Here is a 22933-nt window from a genome sequence, read left to right on the forward strand (position 1 = left end):
AATCAATACTTGGGACTTTGAAGACTGGGTTGATGTGACATTCCATTTTCCTGGATTAAATTTTGCATTGACTAGAAAACACTAGACAAACAAGAGACTAGAGAGAGAGAGAGAGAGAGAGAGAGAGAGTAACAATGCAACATTGAAGAAATGAGAATAACTGCTTTTAGACTTTTTAACTGTTCTTTTGTGGTTAACACCTTTTATTAAAATGGGTTCTGTTACACTCTAAAAAATGCTGGGTTAAAAACAACCCAAGTTGGGTTGAAAATGGACAAACCCAGCGATTGGGTTGTTTTAACCCAACTGTTGGGTTAAATCTTTGCCCAACCTGCTGGGTAGTTTTATTTAACCCAACTATTGTTTGAAAATGACTATATGGCTGACTTAAAATGAATCTAAAATTAAAATTAAAATGTTCATTTATTAAACATATTAATAAATGTTCATTTTCAAGATAGTTTGGGTTCATTTTAAGTAAGCAATACTGTAATTTTTAAACAATAGTTGAGTTAAGTAAAACTACCCAGCAGGTTGGGCAAACATTTAACCCAACTGCTGGGTTAAAACAACCCAATCGCTGGGTTTGTCCATTTTCAACCCAACTTGGGTTGTTTTTAACCCAGCATTTTTTAGAGTGTAGGAATGCAGATGTTATTTCTCACTTCTCAAACATCTTCATGACCCCAGATGTGTCTCTGTTCATTGACTGATTTTGCTTATGAATTAATTTAATTCATTTGAATAATTATGTGTATATACCATAAAAAAGAGAAAGCAACATAATTTTCATTATGGTAAAAGAAAGAACAGAAAGCTTCTTGGCTTTGGAATTGAATTGAATGTTACCTTGTTTGCTTGAGCATGAGACTAGAAGGTGACCACATATCATCCAATACTTTTGCTATTATTTCATCAGGCCATTTACAGGATGTTACAAAACCCCTGTTGTGTTTCCATGTACAATAACATATTGGTCGAAGCCTTTGAACATTTATAATGTGTTTGTTTTTGTTTTAACTGTACTGTTTGCTTGAATTGTGCCTCCAGACAATGAAGTTAAAGCACAACTAGCACTTATGATGACCTTGTTATCTTGTTTTGTTCACAAGATGTTCTACTGTTTATAAGAAAGAAAAGATTTGTATCTCCCGAGAGCCTACAGAATTTCCGTTTTGTGTGTGGGGTGGTAATAGTTTAAGACAATTTAACAAACTAAGGTTTAGTGAAACTCTGTACACAGGCTTTCTCTATTCTCATAGAAACGAAAGAAAGAAAAACTGAATGGAAAGGTGTTGAAATGATGGCTTCAGGCCAACAACAGAGTGGTGGTGGGGGGTCAAGTAAACATCTTTCGGAAACATCTGAAATATAGCAGTACATGGGTATTATTTCCAAGGAGAGGTTGAGTGTTTGAGAACTTATTCTTATTTCAGCAGCATGTAGGAAGCTGCAATCACCGCTGCATCATGACTCAACAACTTGTTTCAGAACCTCATTTTGACACGTTCTAAATGTAATATGTATATTTAATGAGCTTAGATAATACTCGTCACTAGCATTAGCGCAGTCATTGCGTATAGAGTCAGTGTAGTGTTTGCCTTCATGTCGTCAACACAATGGTAACCAGAAAAACTTCGACATTCAACATTTTAAATGTCAAACATAACAGCATTAAACACTAATAGGTCTTCACTTCACTAATAAATAAATAAACACTTAATTTCAACATTTATTCTCCGTATCCAGTCCAAAAACATGCTGGGAACTAGAAATCCACTGAATAATTTCCAAAGTTATCAAGATAATTTTGTTGACATCTTTATTGATCAACATTCTAATCAACCAATAAGATTTGAGGGACAATGAATGGGTGCATGTACAGTAGAAAACCAATGGTCATAATTTGTTTGTCCTTGGAACATAATTAGAGTCTGAAAGACAATAATCATGTTCACATTAAAATCACATTTAACAAGATGCATATTATTTATTATTGAATAACATCATGTTGTGCAGGTGTTTGATAGCTGTATTTGTATAAACAACTTGTTTACCATGTTATAAACAAAGTCCAGTAAAAGAGTTAGAAGGTAAATGAGTTGATGAATAATTTATAAACTACAATGATTTATTAATTCTCTGATAAAACATAGATTCAGAATGCACTTTTTGAGCTCTGAAATGTTTGGCTCAGGGGTAAGTTGTATAACACAAGTGGCCATCTCTGTAATTGCCAAGACATTTGTCTTTATGACACCAAAATCACCTTTCTATAATAATATCTATTCACAAGCCAACACACTGCAGCTAAATAGATTTGGATTGGTTGCCTGACATGTTTCCAAAAGCTTTCTTTTATTAAATAGCTGAATGTACTTCTTGTCTTTTAGAAATAACCATCCAAAATAGTCATGGAATAAAATAAAAGCAATATTAGGCGGGAGGGGGATAACTTGGATAACTTGTATCTGGTGGTATAAGAGATGACATCTAATGGATCTAATGCTGTTAGTTTAATTGCACATGGCAGTTATAAAGGCTGGCAGCGCTGACGTGTGCCATGGGATTCAACAGTTGAAGAAGAAAATGTGGAAAATGGCTCACAAAGCAGTGCTTTTCTTTGTTGTATAATCACAAAGCTCAGCTTTTAAATCTGGTTGTATTTTATTTGTTTGTGCTTCATGATCAGACAAGTTGACATAATAAGCATTCATCCTTGATTTGACAGACAAATGATCTCTGAAGTAAATAACTCATACTTGTAGTGGAACCTAACTTGACAATAGGGGGCACTCTTGAGGAGTGAGAGATATGTACGAGAGAGGGTGAAGAAAATAAATGTTACTTTTGGTATCTGAGCTGTGTGCGTGTTAAGTTTACTCACCTTAGAAGATGTAAGATATAACCATCTGTTACAATACTGATAATGCAGGTCAAACTGTTGCCTCAAAAAGTATTAGTACTCAAACCACACTATATAATGAATAATATGAATAAATGTATGAATTTCCTTTCATTAGACAGCAATGAACAAAGTGACATCTGACATAAATAAATTGATCACTTGGTTGGTTGGTTGGTTGGTTGGCTGACTGACTGACTGACTGACTGACTGACTGACTGACTGATTGGTTCGTTCGTTCGTTCGTTCGTTCGTTCGTTCGTTCGTTCGTTCGTTCGTTCGTTCGTTCGTTCATTCATTCATTCATTCATTCATTCATATTGATTGATTGCTCCACTAAGTTTGACAACCAGAATGTGTCTTTATTGATTTTGGACAATGTATCTGTCCTTTCATTTAAAATACAGGACCTTTTTAAACCTCAGAAAAGGTCAAAAAGTGGGAAAATGTGAAACAAGTTCAAATCTTAACAGAACTAGCCATCATTAAAAAAAAAAGAAAAAGAAAAAAAAAAAGAAAAAAAAAAGGGTTGGAGACAGGGAAGAAAAGCGGGAGTCTTCCAGAATAGCTTTAATTTTCCATGACAGAGGTGGTAGAGATGTACACAGGACAAAAACATTATTAACTTTTCAGAAATTTGCCGTGTACAAATGGGTGGCAGAAAGCCTTGCTGACAAAAAGAAAAAAGAAAATCAAAACAAAAATCTTCATATCACATCTCAGCTGCAGATTGCCCACAGGCATCTGAGAGACAACATTTCAGAGGAGGTTTTTATTGACTGACTAGAGAAAAATTACATTTTTTGGACTCATTGCTACCCTCTGTATTCAGTACAAGTCTAGCACAGCACAAGATACTCAAAACACCATCTCTACACTGATGCTTGAGGGGATGTTACTCTCAGGGACTAGACAGGTCAAGATCAAATATAAATACATAAAGCTAAATACAGAAAAAAAAAAAAAAAACTGGGGTTAACAGCACGGGATCTGAAACTTATAGCAAAAGCCACACAGAGTGACTTAAATCTAAAAGTTTTATATCCTGTTAAATATGTCATGTTTCCATGTTGTTCCACACAATACAAATATTAAAGCCAAAAGTAAACTTTCACTAAAAGCCTTCCTTCCGCCGGAAAAAAAATAGTCCCTGACCGTGAACAGCAACAGAAGTTACATTATTACGCCATTAGATGGAGGCAAAGACTGTCTTTATGAGTGTGTCACTCAGTAGTTAAGACTTTTACATTGAAAAGACTGAATTGTTGTGAACAGGGAATAAAACACAACTGACAAATGCTTTGACTAGCGCTGTCAGTCACGGGAAAACCCCTTAACTGTTAAAAGGACAAGATAATACATCAGACATTTAAACAGATTTTTTATTACGAACATAGGAAGGAAAACGCTAAATCTGAATGCAGGTAATAAACTCGCTCACTTGATCTCTTTCTCACAATACTCTTCTGCATAATACAATAAGCTTCAATGAACACTCAATTGAGAACAAACAGTTTACATTGCCAAGAATGGTTGCTAAGGGTGTTGTGTAGTGATACACAGAACCGTTGGGTGAAGCGGTCATTATACATTTTTTTTCATGAATAAAACACAGCTATTGACCTATCAGAATCAAGAACAGGAATTAACCGTTTTATAAAGTATTTTGGTTACTTAGTGTTATTTTATTTGCATTTTGTCTGTATGCTTGTGTGTATGACCATTTGTGCTTTTTATATACTGCACAGAAATTGGTCATGGATTATTAACAGGCCATTTATAATTAACTTTGATGAATCATTTGGCTTTCTATATTACCACCTGTATTATAATGGTAGTTTTCAGTACATTTCAGATTCAAGTATATAAAGCAGATTCATACCATTTTTATCAGTTAATGAAACATACATAACAATATTTTACTTTTTCTGCGGTAAAAATTTTCACTGTCTTTTTACCGCAGAGGATATTTTTATAGTATACTCTATATAATATCTATAATTATATAGGCCTATATGTAGTTTCAGACTGCAATGGTATGAACTTTAAATGACATTTAAAGTTTTTTGAGGAAAGGTCTTGGCATATTTTTGCACTTCACACTCAGTTTAGTGGTCAACTGTCCATTCCTCTTACCTTTCCTCTTTCATCAAGATGGGACATTTGAGGGACGGCATCATTTCTCACTGCCTAATCTTGACACCCCCAATTATTGCCTCTCCTGCCTGCTAAAGATTAGTCAAAAGCCTCAGTGTCCTGAGGCAGGCCATATTTTCACAACCCTGTCAGTTTCATAGTGCTATAACTCAGTATAAGGTCAGCCAAGAGCCATACGGTTAAAGAGAAACAGGCCTGGGGTTAATTGAAAGACTTTATACCTGGCATCTCCCTCTCTTTCGATATCACCAGAGTCCCAAGCGCTGAAACAGTCCACTAGGTGTTAAAGCCATCATGCCATTTAATGGGATCCTATTCATGTAATGTGAAAAGCTTTTACCAGGACACCCTTTCAAATGATGTGTCTGTGGCTGGAGGGGTCTCGTTGCAGACATTTCCCCCAGGCTTGAGATGAGCTCGCTTTAGAGATTCTGTGACTCGGCTGTGCTTTCGAATATCCTGGGTTTGCTGAGACAAAGCAAGGACATGGAGCAATATAAAAACTGTCAGTTTACATGACGAAGTGGTGTTGTGCGAAATGATTCTAACAGTGCGTTGTTAGAGAGGCGCATTTTGCTGCCGCCATGCTCAATAAAGCTAAATAAAAGTGCAGATAAAAGAGCCAGATAGAATGCGATTCCGCAGCCGCGCGGCGAGAAAAAGCGGCCGCTGATCCATGGCCTCTATTATAGCTGGTGTTTAGTAGCACAAATGCTCTCTCTTGTTGCTTCTTTCACCCTTGAAGACCTCAGTCCTCATGTGTGCCTGTGAAACACATGGCCACTGACCCACAGACTCAAGCTTCTCCATCTTCCCACACTACGTAAACTAGTAGTATATAAACTACTGATATAAATACTTTACACACACACACACACACACACACGTTTGTTTTTGTGAATTGTGGGGACATTCCCCCTACACTATACCCCTACCCCTGAACCTATCATCACAGAAAACTGCAAATTTTTACTTTCTCAAAAAAACTCATTCTGTATGATTTATAAGCCTTTTGAAAAATGGGGATGGGGTAATGTCCTAATAAGTCACCTTCTCCTTGTAATACCTATGTCATTATACAAATTTGTGTCCTGATATGTCACAAAAATACGCATACACACACACACACACACACACACACTTATATATTTATATACGAAGAGTTCAGATGCAAAAACCTCCAAGTCCATCTGACATGTTTTCTTTTAAAAATTCTTTTACCAGGCTCCTATGTTCAGTAATTTCACTTTAATGGCAATGAAAAGGTTGTAAGTCAGTTTTTGAAATGCCTTATTTTCAAAAATTCAATGTGTGTTTTCTTTTTGCAATAACCTCCAAGTCCACCTCTTTGGACAACAAGACATAGTAAAACATTTTTTCATCAGCAGAGGAAACACTGTTGTGTTTACTTGATACTCGCAAAATCCTGTCATTGCCACTGTAATGGTGGACAAATAAAAAATATTAAGGATTTCAGATAGATATAAAAGCACATTTATCACTTATGGCTGCTTAGAATAAATGCTGCATTCTGCATATAATTGTATAAATGTGTAATTGTATATAAATGTTCATTAGTTTTGAGTTTCTTGGTTTTCGTATATTTGGACTGTTATTCTGAAGTGTTTTTTTTTATTTTATTTATTTTTTCTGTTTCCAAAGTTCCCAGTGTTCGCTTCCTAGTTCCTATTTTACTTTTGTTCCCATATTTACTCTCATTTGTTTCCTTAGCGATTCATTTCTATCACCTGTGCTTCACCTGTGTCTAATCTCTTGTTATCCTGTGTATTTATACACCTGTGTTTTAGTCTTTGTCAGTCAAAGTGTGTTTTAGTTTTTGTTCAGTCAAAACAAAATAATATTATTTCAAACAATACATATAAAGCCATATTTATGACCCTGGACCAGAAGTGTAAATTGAGTAAATAAGCTCAATTTGATAAATTTGATGTCGTAAAATTGATGTACGGTTTGTTAGGATAAGACAATATTTGGCCGAGATACAACTATTTGAAAATCTGGAATCTGAGGATGCAAAAAAAACTTTGGAAACTTGAGAAAATTTAAAGTTATCCAAATGAAGTCCTTAGCAATGCATATCCACTCACAAAAATAATTTTTTGATATATTTACATTAGGAAATTTACAAAATACAGTCATGCAATATGAACTTTGATTAATATCCTAATGATTTTTGGCATAAAAGAAAAATTTTGACCCATACAATGTATTGTTGGCTATTGCTACAAATATACCTGTGCTTCTTATGACTGTTTTTTTGGTCCAGGGTCACATTTATCACTCAGGACTGCATAGAATTTAATATGTTATAACAGAGTGAATAACGTTTGTAATGGTTTATTTATTTATTTAAAATAATTTTATTTAAATATGTATTCAAGCATATTTATTACTTAGGACTTCTTACAATATATTCTGCACCTCGAGAAAAGATTTATTAAATTATTTAAATGATTTAATTTTATTTTTGGGCCTCTAAAGCAAAATTCATTGAACAATCAAATCAAAGAAGCATTTATATTTCACATTTAATACATGTGTTCTCCTGTGTCCCATAGATGCAGTTTGTTTTGATCAGCAGATGTTCGCAGTCTTTAGCTTTTTGTTCTCACTTCACGTATGTCTTCTCAGACTAGCCATGATAAATGAAAGCCTACCTGCGCTGGGCCAGTCGCCAGCTTACTGTGGGGAATGGATTCACCCAGTGGCACCGTGATTAGTTCTAGTGCTGCAAGCATGTTTGAACGCCAGGCACAGGCGCATAGCTCCCTCTGTCTCGTGCATCCAGGAATCCAGGTGTTTGCAAGAGGGCATTAGTGAGTGTGGATGCAGAAATGAGGTTTGTGTGAATTTTACGGATTTTGCGAAAGAAAGAGAGAAAGTGTTATCCAGAGCGAACCAGTCAGGACCATGATTTTCTCACATAGTCTGACTTTAGATTTGAGGCATGAAGTCTAGTCCAAATTGCAGCTCATTCTGGCCAAGAACAGCCACTTGAGACAATCTGTAAAGTGACTTGAAATATATATGAAACTATTATGAAGAAAAGAACCAATTTTCTGTTCAAAATGCATGCATGTGCCTGCCGATCAGTGAACGGACTGTGGGTGGTCTGTGGGTGTGCCGCCTGAGGCTGTGACTAGAACCATGCTGGCCATCACAGCCTGATCCTGACGCTCATTTGCATACTGCAAAAGCTCATCAGACAAGGTATGAGTGACCACCATAATCCCCCTCGCCACACTGACCCTGCTGCTCTCATCATTAGTCACTGGCACTAGAAGCATGCTTTTCAACAAAATAAAACAACCACTGTGACTCATCCATGCTACCATTATTATTCAGTATTGGCTGAAGCTTATCACGTGAGCAGCACAAAGCATGCGTGTGATGCTGATGAAGGAGCCGGCCAATAATGAGTTAGTGTTCTGACGTAGAACCTGGAAACGCTGGACGTAAATAATGTTTGGGAATGACACAGAAGAGAAGATATTGTTAAATAAAGTCAGTTTAGAGTGTTCACACTGCACACGGATGGGGTCCGTCAATGTGTTCCAGGAACGTTGTGTCTGCAGCAGTGCAGCGATCATTTCCACACCGAGTCTATAGCTGTGATGCACGCACTGAATTAAAGTGACAGCACATTGTTCGCATAAAAATAAACATGGATTTAGACAAAAACGTGGTAATTTCACCATAGATACATATAATTAAACTTTGTTTCACATCAACACATGGCTTTATGTCCTTTATGGCAAACAAAATCCTTTATGACCCGTGGGATTTCTTGTATAAAGATTTCAATGCATGAGAACTGGCTGTTTTTGTCAATTTTAAGTTTTAATTTAAAATGTTTTAGTATTAAGAAAACCATGTTATGTTTTGCCTCTTGTTTGAGTAACTTAATATAAATAGAAGTTATGAACTGAATAATACAAATTTAGTGCATTTAAACATGAATACACATACTATGTCTATGGCTGTCACAATTACATGGGTATTTTTTGTAAAGTTTTTCCTTCTTTATTTAAAAAAAAGTCTCGTCCACAAAAGCACAAAAAAAAAAAAAACTGTCCACATGGAAATGCAAAAACATGATATAAAGCTCTGTCAAGAGCATGCCAAACCAAAAGGTGGCGATATAACCCTAATCGTAAAGCCATGTTGGCCAATCAAAGCCCTATAGCACAGTTATTAGCAGCAATATTTTGGCTATGTCCACCATTGCATAGACACCGGAGTTTCTGAAAACCTTCACCCTGGCAGTACTTTTCAAAAAGGTTCGGTTTCAGTGACCTGATACTGTGTTTGTGGGCGGATGAATGGCCAAATCACATAGAAAAAGCTGCGGTTTTGAAAACACCCTTGTTCATGTGGACAGGGCTTTAGTTTTTAGTTGTTTTCATTAGTCACATGTGTTCTATTGTTTGAGTTTCCTGCCACTTATCAGTTTCCATGGACACTAATTCATCATCACAGCTGTTCATCTTTTAGTTAATCACCATGTGTATTTAAGTTACTCACGTTCACTCAGCATTTGTCCGGTTGTGTTTAAGTTAGCCTCTATGTTGGATATTGTGTTTGTTTGCCTTTCTGTTTGGATTGCTTGCTTTGTGGATTATTAAAGACCTTTGAAACTTAATCTTCATCTTCTTCTGCCGCCAGCCTGCACCATTCTAACAATGGCTGTTTACACTGTCAGTTTTTGGGATTGACAACCGTATTCTGTTGATGTGTGAATATGGCCTATGAAAGACTGTATAGCTGTGTACAAAGAGAATCACAATGCTGAAAAAGCATTTTCAGTAACAACTTTTGGATTTGAAATAAAAATAATGAATAAATGATGCTACTTACTACTTATATGCTTTATGTCCTGAGTACCTTGGTAGCTATTGTTGTTTCCTCAACCAAATTCATCTCCACTCACCCAAATTGTCTTCCCGTCATCCCACGTCTCAACGTTGTTCCCTCGTGTGTGTGTTCTCCAGTGATTCTGTAAGACAAAGACTCAAAATCAACAATACAAGTCTATCTCATCTGTTACCGATCTTGAGTACCATCTCATACTTGTTTATGCTTCGTGTTCCTGCCGTATCTGCAAATAAACCTGTTTGAGTTTTTATTGTTTCCAAGCCTGAGCGTGATGGGTATACTGCAGAGGATCAGTTGTGCACTGCAAACGAGCCATATGTGAAAGAAAAAATGAGCCAGTGCTGCTTCTGCACCATATAAGTACTACAATACATACTGCATACACCCTGCAAACGGACAAGAAGTCCTCCAACCCATACACCGGTAAAAAATCTTTAAAGATTTCACTGCAAAAAGACGTGTACCACAAACTGAAGGTGGACATTTTTAGAATACTAAAAGTCCTTGCTAAAAAAAGTATAAACTATCAATCAGATGGCAGAAGGCATGTAGGACATTGTGTACAACAGGTTTTATCCACAAAGTTTTGATCATATTGATGATTTAGAGACCTTAGGAAGCCATGTATCTATTATTATAAACTAGGCTTTTATAGGGTTTTTCTAGTGTCCGTGTCTCCTGTTTAATTAGACACCCTAGCCTGGTCTCACAGCTTCTGACAAACTTCAAAGTTTGCTGGCCTCCAAGGTCTGTGATTGCTTAAAGCATGACATGTGTGGTGGAGGGGATGATTAAGAAAAATTAGCTCCTCTCACAGCGCTGTCGGAGAGCTCAAGCTCGAATTACTGGCTTTGAATCTACATTTAGACCAAAGAGGGTCTCAAGATAGTTGTTTTCTGGGAACCATCAGAAGTAATAGCTGAAGATTATACAGAAGGAAGTGGACAGAATGTTTGCTGGGGAAACCAAGGATGATGATATTATTCAGAGGTTTAGAGGTTACGCTTTTGCGACAGGCACTGAGGGTTCATCTAGCTAAAATATTTAAGTAACATGCCACAAGAGAGCTTGGTAAAATCACTTTAATGCACTGCCTCAGAAGCTTATGTTATAAAATGGTGGCAAATAAAGCAGGAATATGATTACAGAAACTAATGTTCAATAAAAAATATCATTTGCCAGTAATTATAATCACACAATAAACAATTCTTCTGCCAAGAAATATAAATCATTAGGACAACTGTTGGCGTGCTACTGTTTCTCGCCACATACGTTTAAAATTAGTGTGTCTATATTTGTTATTTTAAGCAGATTCAATTTTATAGATGAAACTATGCACTTTATATATAAATGTGGACCCTACTTTGCTTCTTAGTGTCCCTACATATGAGTAGACTGTATTTTCCTCAGGTAACCATTTCCAGACAGGGCATGGCTTCCAAGTTTCCAGTGCAGGAAAAGGTTAGAGGAGGGTAGCCATAACCAAACTTTCACATTAAAAATGTAGAAGTGGATGGACAATGAAGAGTGTCGGCCATTTTTATTGTTTCTTGTGAGTGGTGAATTCTTCCTGTTGTTTTTTTTCTTTTTCTGTTTTGCATTCTGCACTGCAAGAAGGTTCACCAAATGAAACCCAATCATTTATTCTACAGAAAAGGTATTGTGTGAGTTCAACTGTACATCTGGCTCAATATAGCACCAAGGATGTGCCCTTGTGTTGTAAACTAGTTGGGTGATTTAGTGTTTGCAGTGCTGCTCCTTGAATTTTTCCAAACCCATCTGCACCAGTAGAACTCAGCAGAAGAATCCCTTGTGTGCTCATTTATTAAATATTTTGAGTAAATTTATCTTTTGGTAGCTTTCAGCTACAAATAAGAGTGTTTTAACCATTGTAACACAGCGTACAGAGATGCCTGACTGAGATATTGGTAGTCATCAGTATTGGCCAAAAATTTGATAACTTTAATATTTTAATATTATTGGTATCAGCTTGATAAAATATATTATATTGAAGCCAATAATTTATATATACATTTCTAGTTGGGCTACCTATTGTTAAAAACAAATAAATTAAATGTTTACTTGCTGCCTTTTTTAAAAACCCATTTTGTTTCACTATTCTTTGTTAAAAGGGGGGTATAATGCTATTTCATGTATTCTGACTTATTTAGACTTGTAAAGAGTTGGATTCTCATGCTAAACATGGCCAAAGTTTCAAAACACGAGTTGGACGAATGACAGAGTATTTCTGTGCCAAAAAACTTCTTCCAAATCCTTACAGGATTTGGGGTCTTTTTTTCAAGTATGGGCCTGAGTGACATAAACAGGGGTGGAATTCCTTGTACGGGCACTTCTCCCGGAAGGGCGCACGTGCACACGTCGACCAGAGCAAGAGAGCAAGAGCACACCCATCAACGCGCGTTCGGGTTTAAGGAAGTTGTCGGCAGCGCTGCACAGGTCACAGGACTTCACGAAATCAACAATGTCACCAAAGAAGTGTGTTTTTGGTTGTGAGGGAAAGACAACCTTGCTTCCCAGAGAACCCAGCGTTAGCTGAGAGTTTTGTGCTCATGCATTACATTGATGCGCTCTCAACATTTGTTATTTAAATAACCATAGAAACCTATAGTTTCAGTCACCTTTTTATTGGTTAAAATTATGGAGAATATCTTGTGTTTTTCCATGGCTGCTCGAGTCCTCAGGATCGACACTTATGATTTCATAAACAAGGCCCAGTTCAACGCTGGATTTACAGAGTGTTTGAAACTGAAAGATGGAGCAGTCACAGCGATAATGATCCCAGTCATGAGTCAGAACCGCAGGTGGTGAGTAAAACTGCTTCAAATGTTTTGTTGGTAATAGGCGCCTAAGTGCATATAATGTAAACAACACAGACATAGTGAATTCATAAATTCATTATTCATCATTCCCTATACGCTATATTCATTATAATGATTCAAAAGTTATCCAGGGATAATGGTGTATTGTGTGTGTGTTTAAATACATTTGTTTAGCTGACCATTGACAGCTTGCAGCCGATCTCTACACAAAAGCTGTGCGTGCTCTCTGCTCACGACGACACGCCTCCAGACGCTCGGCTGTTTTTGGAAGTACTCAGTACAGCGTATGTATCTTTTATAAATATGATAAAACTAAAGACTGTTGGGAGATATGAAGGAACTTTTTATAAAGTTGACCAGAAGTATGTAGCCTAATGTATAATTCCCTTTATCATCAATGTTGGTTCATTGTAAACATTTTTCAAATGATTGTGGGATAAGAAGTAATAAGATATCATTTTAAGCATGTATAGATCTGGACTTTAAATTTTTCTGCAATTGATTAAAATCTATATTGTTATCAGCTTCAAAATATAATTATCATTATTGCTATTGGTCAAAATTTCCACATCAGTGCATTCCTACATTCGTTCAACAATCATTAATCGTTGATTGACAATGTCAGGAAAATTGTCTGTTTGAAGATAAAATGGCTTCTCCATGAGATCGTGTGGCACGTGACGACTAATTCACTCCAGCAATTAATTGTGTTTTTGTAATTGTCTCTGGAGACCTCAATATATTAGCTAAGCTGGAAGCTCTGTGTAGACCATAAGAGAGACTTAATCACGCCACAGGAGGGGACTGCGGACTGCTTCTCTGCCCAAAAACTTTTTGCAGTCTTTTCGACAGCCACCAGTGAGGTTGTTATATTAATGAAAGCCTCTTCCGCACTAGGTATTTATCTTCCTGACAGCTGCATCCCAGTTGAGCACTTATCAAAGGTTTCGCATCGTTTTTAGAGTTTTATTTGGGTTACCTCTGAGCCCAAGTGCATTTCTCCAGTCTGGACATCCGAAGGTAGTTAGAGAATTGGTGATCATCGTGCTTTGTTTCTATTTGTGACAGGTATAGTGGTGATTCTGCCCCATTTTAAGACACACTGGATATGTCGATTACATAACGGGTGAAGTTGTGTTTTTATAGCTTGCAATAATTATTGAAACCCCATAATAAGTCTTAGATATGATCATATACTGAAGACAAAGACCTTTAACAATAACCTTTAAAAGTGCTTTGACCCCTAAGCATTCCTATAATATTTGCCCAAAACGCCTAAAAAAGGCTTACCCAAAGTAAATTGCATGCTGTTCTTGAAACATTTGGAGTATATCCATGGTTTTGGTCTTGCTTTTTGAAGTTTATTGCTATTGCAGTTCCTTAGGTGTTGTTTTGGAAGCCATAAACAGATTTAGAACAACATGAGTGAATGATGACACAATTTTCATTTTTGGGTGAACTATTCTTTTAATGGTAGGATTTCTTAAAATGTAATGTAGGCTTAATAGTGTAACCGACAGCAGCTTAATAGAGTAAATGTGTCAGCCTAGCTTTGCTAAGAACCTTCTGCTTATCAAAATCCTATTTTCCACAAAAGTCATTCTCAATTCACAGAGCATATGCACAAGGGAGATGATATCATAGCTCTTGCCGTTGCGAACAGCAACTGCAGATGCTCTCTAGACCTATTTCCTAGTATATTTGACTTTCACTATGAAGTCTGGTCCATATTGCAGAGTTTTCTAGCGAAGGCCAACCAAGTTAGAGAAGAAAAGACTGTCTAGTTGAAAGGCAACAGCCATAGTTTATTTTGTTTTCATGTGCCCACCAGTGGCATGCTTATCTGATTTTATTCATTAAAATGCAGTTTGCCTGTGATAGCTTGTCTGTGAGCTGTCTATAGCTACATTCACACTGCAACCCTTAATGCTCATTTCCGATTTTTGCTCAGATCAGATTTCTCTGTATAGCTCTTCACATTGTTGTTTTAAATGTGTCCAAAATCAGATTTCCGGTGTGAACAGATCATTGTTCTGAACTGACCAAGGGTTCGTTTCCCAAAGCGATATGGTCGCAAGTGTCATCACTACCAATGCAGTTCAATGGGACTTACGACCATATATGACAAACGATGCTTTCGGGAAACGCACCACAAAACTTGCAAAAGAACGATACAAACGGGGTTGCCAGGTTTTTACCACAAAATCCACTCAATTGCTTCTCAAAACTAGTCCATTTATGTTCTGTGGTGTATCCTGATAAAAAATTGCGTTCCGGGGGTTAAATAGCACATTCGTGCGGTCGCTTCAACCCATGGAGTTGCAAAACAACCCACGGCTACGGTGGCCCAGTAGTGCACAACACAACGAAATTAAAAAAGCAAACATAAGTTCACAACACAACAAAATCGAGCCACAACACAATGGAATAAAGCCACAACACAACGGAAATGCTCCCGACCACTAGGGGGCTCTCAGAGCTCGGTAATATTAGTATTCCTTGCCAATGTTCTATAAAGTCGACAGTCTTACAAAGATATCAATACCATGATTAGTTTTACGTATGTAAACATTGTACAGTGACATGAAATATTAATTCAAAATCACTGGAGTGCACAATAGCTTCATATTTATACCTGTGAATGATTTGATGCGCTACCACGGATGAAGGGAACGCCTGACAATGCCACCAAGTGGTTAAAACGTATAATTTGTATTCATTACAATGATTTTGTTTAACATTTAAAAACAGACATGTTCAAATTCCAAAGCTTGTTACTTCCTGTTGGTAAGACTGACAAGCTGTGTAATTTGAACATGTCTGTTTTTAAATGTTAAAAGTAATTTTAATGAATACAAATTATACGTTTTAACCACTTGGTTGAATTGTCAGACGTTCCCTTCATCATTCACCGTGGTAGCGCGTCAAATCATTCACAGGTATAAATATGAAGCTATTGTGCACTCAAGTGACTTTGAATTAATATTTCATGTCGATATACAGTGGTTATATACTGTTGAAACTAATGGTGGTATTCATATCACTGCCGACTCTATTAAACATTGGCAAGGAATACTAACAATAATGAGCTCTGAGAGCCCCCTAGTGGTCGGGAGTATTTCCTTTGTGTTGTGGCTTTATTCCGTTGTGTTGTGGCTCGATTTTGTTGTGTTTTGAGCTTATGTTTGCTTTTTTAATTTCGTTGTGTTGTGCACTACTGGGCCACCATACACGGCAACAGTGAAAATGTAACCTAATTATGCAGGTAAATCGTGGACTTGTTTTGGACAGCAAAATTATGCACTAGCAATACGAAAAATAAAGAGAGCAGAGTTTTTAAACTTTTATGATACGAGCCCTCATGTTTTGCTTATATTATAGAGCTATCTCTGTAATACTTACGAGTTCTGACACATCACTATCCTTCTGCTGACTACCTTTCGCAACTGTCTTGATAACGTTGGGTATGTAAAATCTTTGAATGGACTCCCATGAGACATAAAAATTGCATGAATTCCGATATGACTATTCACACTACGGTCGCATTACAGGAATTAGTAACACATGTGGAAGTGGCACAAATCGGAATTGAAAAGATCAGATTCCATGTGTTTTGTACTGTTCACATTGTCAAGGGGAAAGCAGATATGAGTCACGTGGGCAAAAAAAAAAAAATCAGATTTGAGCCACATTTACCTGCAGTGTGAATGTAGCCATGTGTCCTCATCATTGCTTTTTATGATTAAATGAACATAGTCCTCAGGAAATGTACATTTTACTGGTTTATTTTAGCAGTCCTTTTGCTTCAGTTCTCTTTGTATTGCCCCATTCCTTTCAGTTCCCTCTGTGGGAAACTGATCTAAAATATGAATTACCAAATACGAATCCCCAGTTCTCCAAATGGCAATTTAAATAAGTGATTTGTAGAAGTAAATTGCCTTCAAAAGACCATTTTCAGCAGCATAAATCAATAGGACAAGGAAAGTGAGCAAATCTCTCTTTCAATCACATCATATATAGAAATAATGAATCAACATTTCACCTAGTCTCTGCCTTAGATGCCACTCACAGAGAACACCCACAGTCTTGTCCACAGGATGATTTCATGTTGCACACAAAACTGTAAAATTCTAATCTTACTGGATAACGATCTACTCTGATTTACATTGCTTTATTATTTTAAAAACAAAAATTCACATTGGTTTATTAATCTATTTCAGTTAAACCCACCCCCAAACATCACACAAAAGTAAACAAACTGTGATTGGTCACTTTATATGGTTCTTGACCAGAATTAGATGCAATGTTGATCAAACCTTATGCCATTTAGTCAAAGGTCTGGCAGCACAAGACTGTAGTTTATTAGTTTGTTAGTCTCTAGATTTGTTTCTCTGTTTTGCTGCAAGCAGGTTGTCACACAGCTAAACATAATATGACAACTTAACACAATTGCTTCTCTTTTACACTTTCACTCTGTCTTCATCACTCTCTCTAATCATGCTTATTATGAGAGGTCAAAAACCACAAGGTAAACAATACAATACAATACAAAACAAACTATCAAGAATAAGAAACTCAATTAGCGTGCAATTACGCAAAATTCTTTGTAAGGCTGCTCTATAAAGTCGACTCATTAGATTAGCTTTGGCCCCTATGGAGAAAGTACAGAAAATTATAGAGTAAAAATTAGATTTTGACACAGAACTAAAAAGAATAAATGACTGTTGTGGAGTTACACAATTTGTATTTGGTTGCAATTGGGGACCGTGATTTTGCATGTGCTTCTGAGAAATGTATTCACATCACAAACTACTTCAGAATATCATTAAAAGACGGATATGAGTGCATTTCTTTCAAGCTTGTCATTTAGTCTGCAGCATTTCACTGGAACAAAGGTGGAACAAGAGGGATTTTTGGTGGAGAATTACACAAGATTTTCCATTAATGTCACGATCTCAGTAAATGCTGGACAGAAAGCCAGTTTATATATTCATCATATCTAAATAGCAGAGTCCCAGGTCTATGGTCTTTGAACTTTGACAAGTAGACAAGGCATTAGTTTCAGATCTCTAGATGCCTTAGATAAATTTAAAGTGTTTAAACAAATCTTTTTATATATATGTAGTTTTATTTTTTATTTTAGTTTTTTTTTTTTCCTGTCATCCAACATTCCTGTCATCCAATAAAGCAGTGCTTTAGCTTTATTTAAAGCTCAAGTTTTTCCATTTTTTCTCTTCACCCAGTTGAATATGCATATGTCTGACCAATTGCAGACTGGGAGAATGTTTGTATAACTAAAAACCATCTTTATTTTCACAAAAACATCATTAAAGAAAGAGAGAGTTAAAAAAAAATTGTTGAATGTTGAATGTTGTGAGGAAGATTTATTAATCTGTCTTTAATCAGGTATATAATTTTTTTTTTTTATTGTCTGAATTTAATTACCACACAAAGTGAAAATGGTCCACAAGTTCTCATTCCGAAAATCTTAATGTCACAAGAAAGGAATAAATTAAACCAAAGGCACTAATTAATTTCAAATTCTTCAGAGGGAAATAGATTAATTTCTGTAACATTTGTCATTTGCTTAAAACATTTATCCTAGACAAAATTAGAAAATAGGGGACGACTGAACCGGGGGCCAGCGCTGACTGATGATGTGGTCAGGTGCAGTCATAAATGCACCAATGTCAAAGCTCTCTCTGAGTCGGTCTGAACGGGTGACTGCTCACTTGAAAGATATGCTGCATGTGACGGTGGAGACGTTCACACTGTGGTCTTGAAGAATGAGAGGCCAGGGACACTACAGTCCCCCTGTGTGCTTTGAATGAGCCTTTGCACCAGTTGCTCCCTTCCTTTCTCTCTCTCTCTCTCTTTCTCTCTCTTACTCTGTGGACTCCTAATGACTCTTTTCCGCTGATCTGTGAAGGAAAAAAGAAAATGGCCCCATTTAGAGGGAGAAACGGCCAACCTGTTATTTCTTGTCCATTGTCCTGGCTTTAATTGAGAAAATCAATTTGTCATGACACTTTGCCAATAATGTAATTCCCCTTTCTCACAGCTTTCCTCATCTGCTATGTACAGCAGCTGGAGGAGAGCTGAAGAGGGTGAATACAGTGGCATAGTTTTGTGTTTGTTTGTCTTGCATTTGTCGGCCTCCTGTTACAGTCATCATGCATCATCATGATGTAACCATAATCAGGAAAATACAATGCGATATATTACATAATGTATATGGGAAACTAGTGCTTAATTTTTTTCAATATACTATAAGGCTGAAACGATTAGTCGACATTATCGACAACGTCGACAATAAAAAATTGTCGACAAATATTTTTGTTGTCGAATAGTCTCTTGCCTGCAATAACGCGGTGTTACCAGTGGGGCGCTGTAGCGCATTACTGTAATGCAACCCTCCCGGATCCAATCCAATAAAAGAAGTCAGCGCTTTGGAGTAGGCTACATAGTGCAACCGAAGTCGAACCCGTGAAATGTGGGAGATTAACATAGCATAAACATAACGTTTAGCATAACTACAGAATACTGTCATGCAGGGCCACCAACTCTCATTCAAACTCACTGTTCTCACGCCACGCGTCCCACACAGTGAAAGATGCATCGCAGAGCAAAGAGGACACAGACAACGCGCCCCGACAGATAAGGTTACTTTTGATATAAAACTAAGTCTCAGCTTTTAAATTATGTCAATTTTACTACGGGATTCAAACAATACTTGTGGTTGTGACGCTGTTTAACTTGGAGCGGCAGATCGCTGTAACACCTCTGTTCAAGCGGCATGTGAACATATTCCTCTCTATTACAGCGCGAAATAGACATGAATGAACATCAATGAACATCAAAAACTACTTAGCTTACTGAACTTACTGAAATGAATCCATCTATAATGTAATCACTTAATGGGAGTTTTAACCGCAGAAAGAAGTCAATAAAACTTGCAAACAAATATATCACACATAATGTAACATGTATATATTTATCTAGAGAGGGGCATTAAAAAAAAAAAAAAAAAAAAAAACACAATTACATTAATATTTTACTGTTATTAAAAAGGTATTACAATTCCCAGACTTAAAAACACAGTACCAGTCATTGTAACATTTGGACTATTGATGACTTCTGAGGGGGAAAGAAAACCTGAAGGATATTGGTCTATTCAGTTGGCTTGAAAATCATTAAAAATACACTTTCAAAAGCTGAAGTGATTTCCTTGTTTTATTTACTAGTTAAAGTACAGTATAACTCAATATGTTAACTAATTGCTAAAGTGAAATAATCAAAAAAAGCTTACTGATTAATCAGTGCAATAATCGATGATTAGTCGATTAATCGTTCTAATAATCGATAGATTAATCGACTATCAAAATAATCGCTTGTTGCAGCCCTAATATACTGCAATATATGCAAGGAGTATGTATGATTATAAATTGATATAATGAAGACAAAACTATGAAGACAAAAGCTGCACTACATTTTTACGTGTAACATCTGCATCCGCTATCTATTCCTCCAACCGCCAGAGGGAGCCATCAGAGTACTGACTTCCGCCGATTCTTCTTGCATTACTTCCTGTTCCTATCTGTTATAAGCACATGTTTTCTGGTTTTCTAATTTTCCAGTTTTGAAATGTTTTCTAAACATTTCATTGGCCATGTCAATCGCAGTAACGATTACCTACACCCAACCGTTATCCCTAAACCTACTTTTCACTGTAACCTCAGCCAATGAAATTGGTTGCAGGGCAGGGATTTCCGTTGAACTGTTTAAGCCATGTTGTTTGTTCATCATATTGTGAAGTATTGCCAGTTTACACTGACTTTATCAAGTGTTTCTGTTACATTGTTTGTTTGCCAGGTATCATTCTCTGCCTGGCTTTGATCAGTTTGCTGTTTGGACTGCCGCTACTGTTATCGACCCCGTGTTGCTTTATTGTTTGAATAGTTAGACATTATAGATATGAAAATATGATGGCAGGGCTCTCAAGTTTTAAGTGAGTTCAGAGTGAGATTTCGGCGGCAGCGGCAGCGACAGGGGTTTGTTTGGGGACAGGGGTCTGATATGAAAAATGACACATTCGTACAAATAAAAAAATATTTATTTAATTCAGCATTTTAGTGTGTAAGTGAGTGAGTGAGAGAGAGATAATGTTAAGTGTTGTTTATTGTAGGTGTTGGTAGCAGGTTTTGAGGCCTTCAGCACAGGGGTTGGTGGCTCCCATTTGAAACATGGTTCCAGGCCAGCCATTTTCACTGTCATGATGGATGACAGAGTTCCATCTAGGGCCAAGCTGTTCCTGGTTTTGGTTTTATTTAGTCCAACCATGGAGAAAACCCTCTCAGCGTCTGCATTTGAATGAGGGAGCACTAACACTAATGCAACTATTGACCACTCCTTCTTAAAGAAGGTGGCTGCTCCACTTAATCCTCTCTTTTTCCCTGTTTCCATTGGGTTCTCCACTGTCTCCTCTATGGTGTCCTCCACAGTCTCTTCCACGGACTCATCCTCTACTGACACCCTAGCTGTGTCCTCCACTGACTCATCTACTGTCTTCTCCACAGTCTCCTCCTCTGACCTGGCTGCCTTTTTAGGGAGCTGATCCTTCAGAGCAAAGCATGAAAGAATGCTCATTTGCCTCTTCCCTGACATCTTTAAAATAGACAAGTGCAATAATTAATACTGCATTGTCTGGATAAAATACAATGAAATAGCCTATGCCAAAGGTTTTCATTGAAAATTATGTCAGGGAAGAGGCAAATGGAAAATTAATATTCCATAATAATGTGGAATATTTTTAGTTTTTTTTTTTTTTTTTTCTCTATCCTTTTATTTCCTTCTGAATTACAACTAATACTACACAAGCGTCAGAATAGCTGCTGAAATTAGCAGGGATTCAACCGGATAGCTAGTAGGGGTGTGCATGAATATTCGATCTGTAATTAATATTCGAAAAATAAAAATAATATTCAAATTTTACTATATTGCTTTGCTGGCCGTAAATGCAGTGAATCTGTGATAAATCCCACTAAAACTCGCAGTTATAACTAAATCCACTGGGTGGTGGTGTGGAGTGTGTTGTGTTAATAAGTTGAGTGCATCAACTTTTTAGCTTGGAGTACCCCCTGAAGGCAGTGCCGCGTTAAGCCTTCGCGTGGCCCTGGGCTAACGAACGCAAATGGGGCCCCCCCCTCCCCCTCCCCCTCGACATCCATAATCGCGCGTCTTATGCGAATGAAGATTTTAATATGAATAAGATATCAATTTAAAACATGCGGACAAAAATGGTAAAAACATTTCTAGGATGGATTGACAAAAACAACAGGCTCATATGCGCTCCTCCATCATTATGACTTTGCATTGCTGATCTAAAAATGTAAAAAATAAAATTTAAATTTAAAAACGGCTTTTTACCAAGTCCAAGTTTAAATTCGACCGATTCGACTCTGGCTTTGGAATTTCAGAATGGTCATAGCATCATTTCAGATGCGATGTGTCCGAAGATTATTCTAGTTAATTATTCTGTCACAGACTTTTTTAATGCACGTTTTATACCTAATAAATGTACTATTAGTTTCTTCTCTAAATATGTTTTCATCACGTTTTATGCGCATTTTATTTCGTTGAATAAAAAGTATCCACCCCAACGAGTGTACGAGTTACATTTATTCACTTGTGCAATATCTTAAAATGTGCAGATGTGGCCGTTTTTTTTTTTTTTTTTTTTCAGAAAACCAATACGACTCGTTTAAAATTCTGTACCAACATTACTGCATGCATAAGTTTCAGAAACCCACCTTAAAAATGACGGTCAAATGCAATAGATCATCGTTAAGACATTGTATGGACCCTTTTTTTGTCCATTTACTAATGATTTTAGTAGTAACAACATAGATAAGCTTTAGCAAGTTATTGACAACATTATTTCTATTATGCTTCATTTTTATGAACATGCACACGGCTTCTGTCTCGCGCACAGACGCGCGTGCTAAAAGTATTTGGCTGCGGAAAGATGCGTTCGGCGTGTGCACTGCGCACTATCTAGTGGACTTTTGTTTTCAAGCACTCAATTCACTTTCGCATGGGCTGTTGTACAGTACACACACGGTCCGTGCCATCACAA

The sequence above is a fragment of the Chanodichthys erythropterus genome, chromosome 12 (genome assembly GCF_024489055.1).
Source record: "Chanodichthys erythropterus isolate Z2021 chromosome 12, ASM2448905v1, whole genome shotgun sequence".
In the NCBI taxonomy this organism is placed as follows: domain Eukaryota; kingdom Metazoa; phylum Chordata; class Actinopteri; order Cypriniformes; family Xenocyprididae; genus Chanodichthys; species Chanodichthys erythropterus.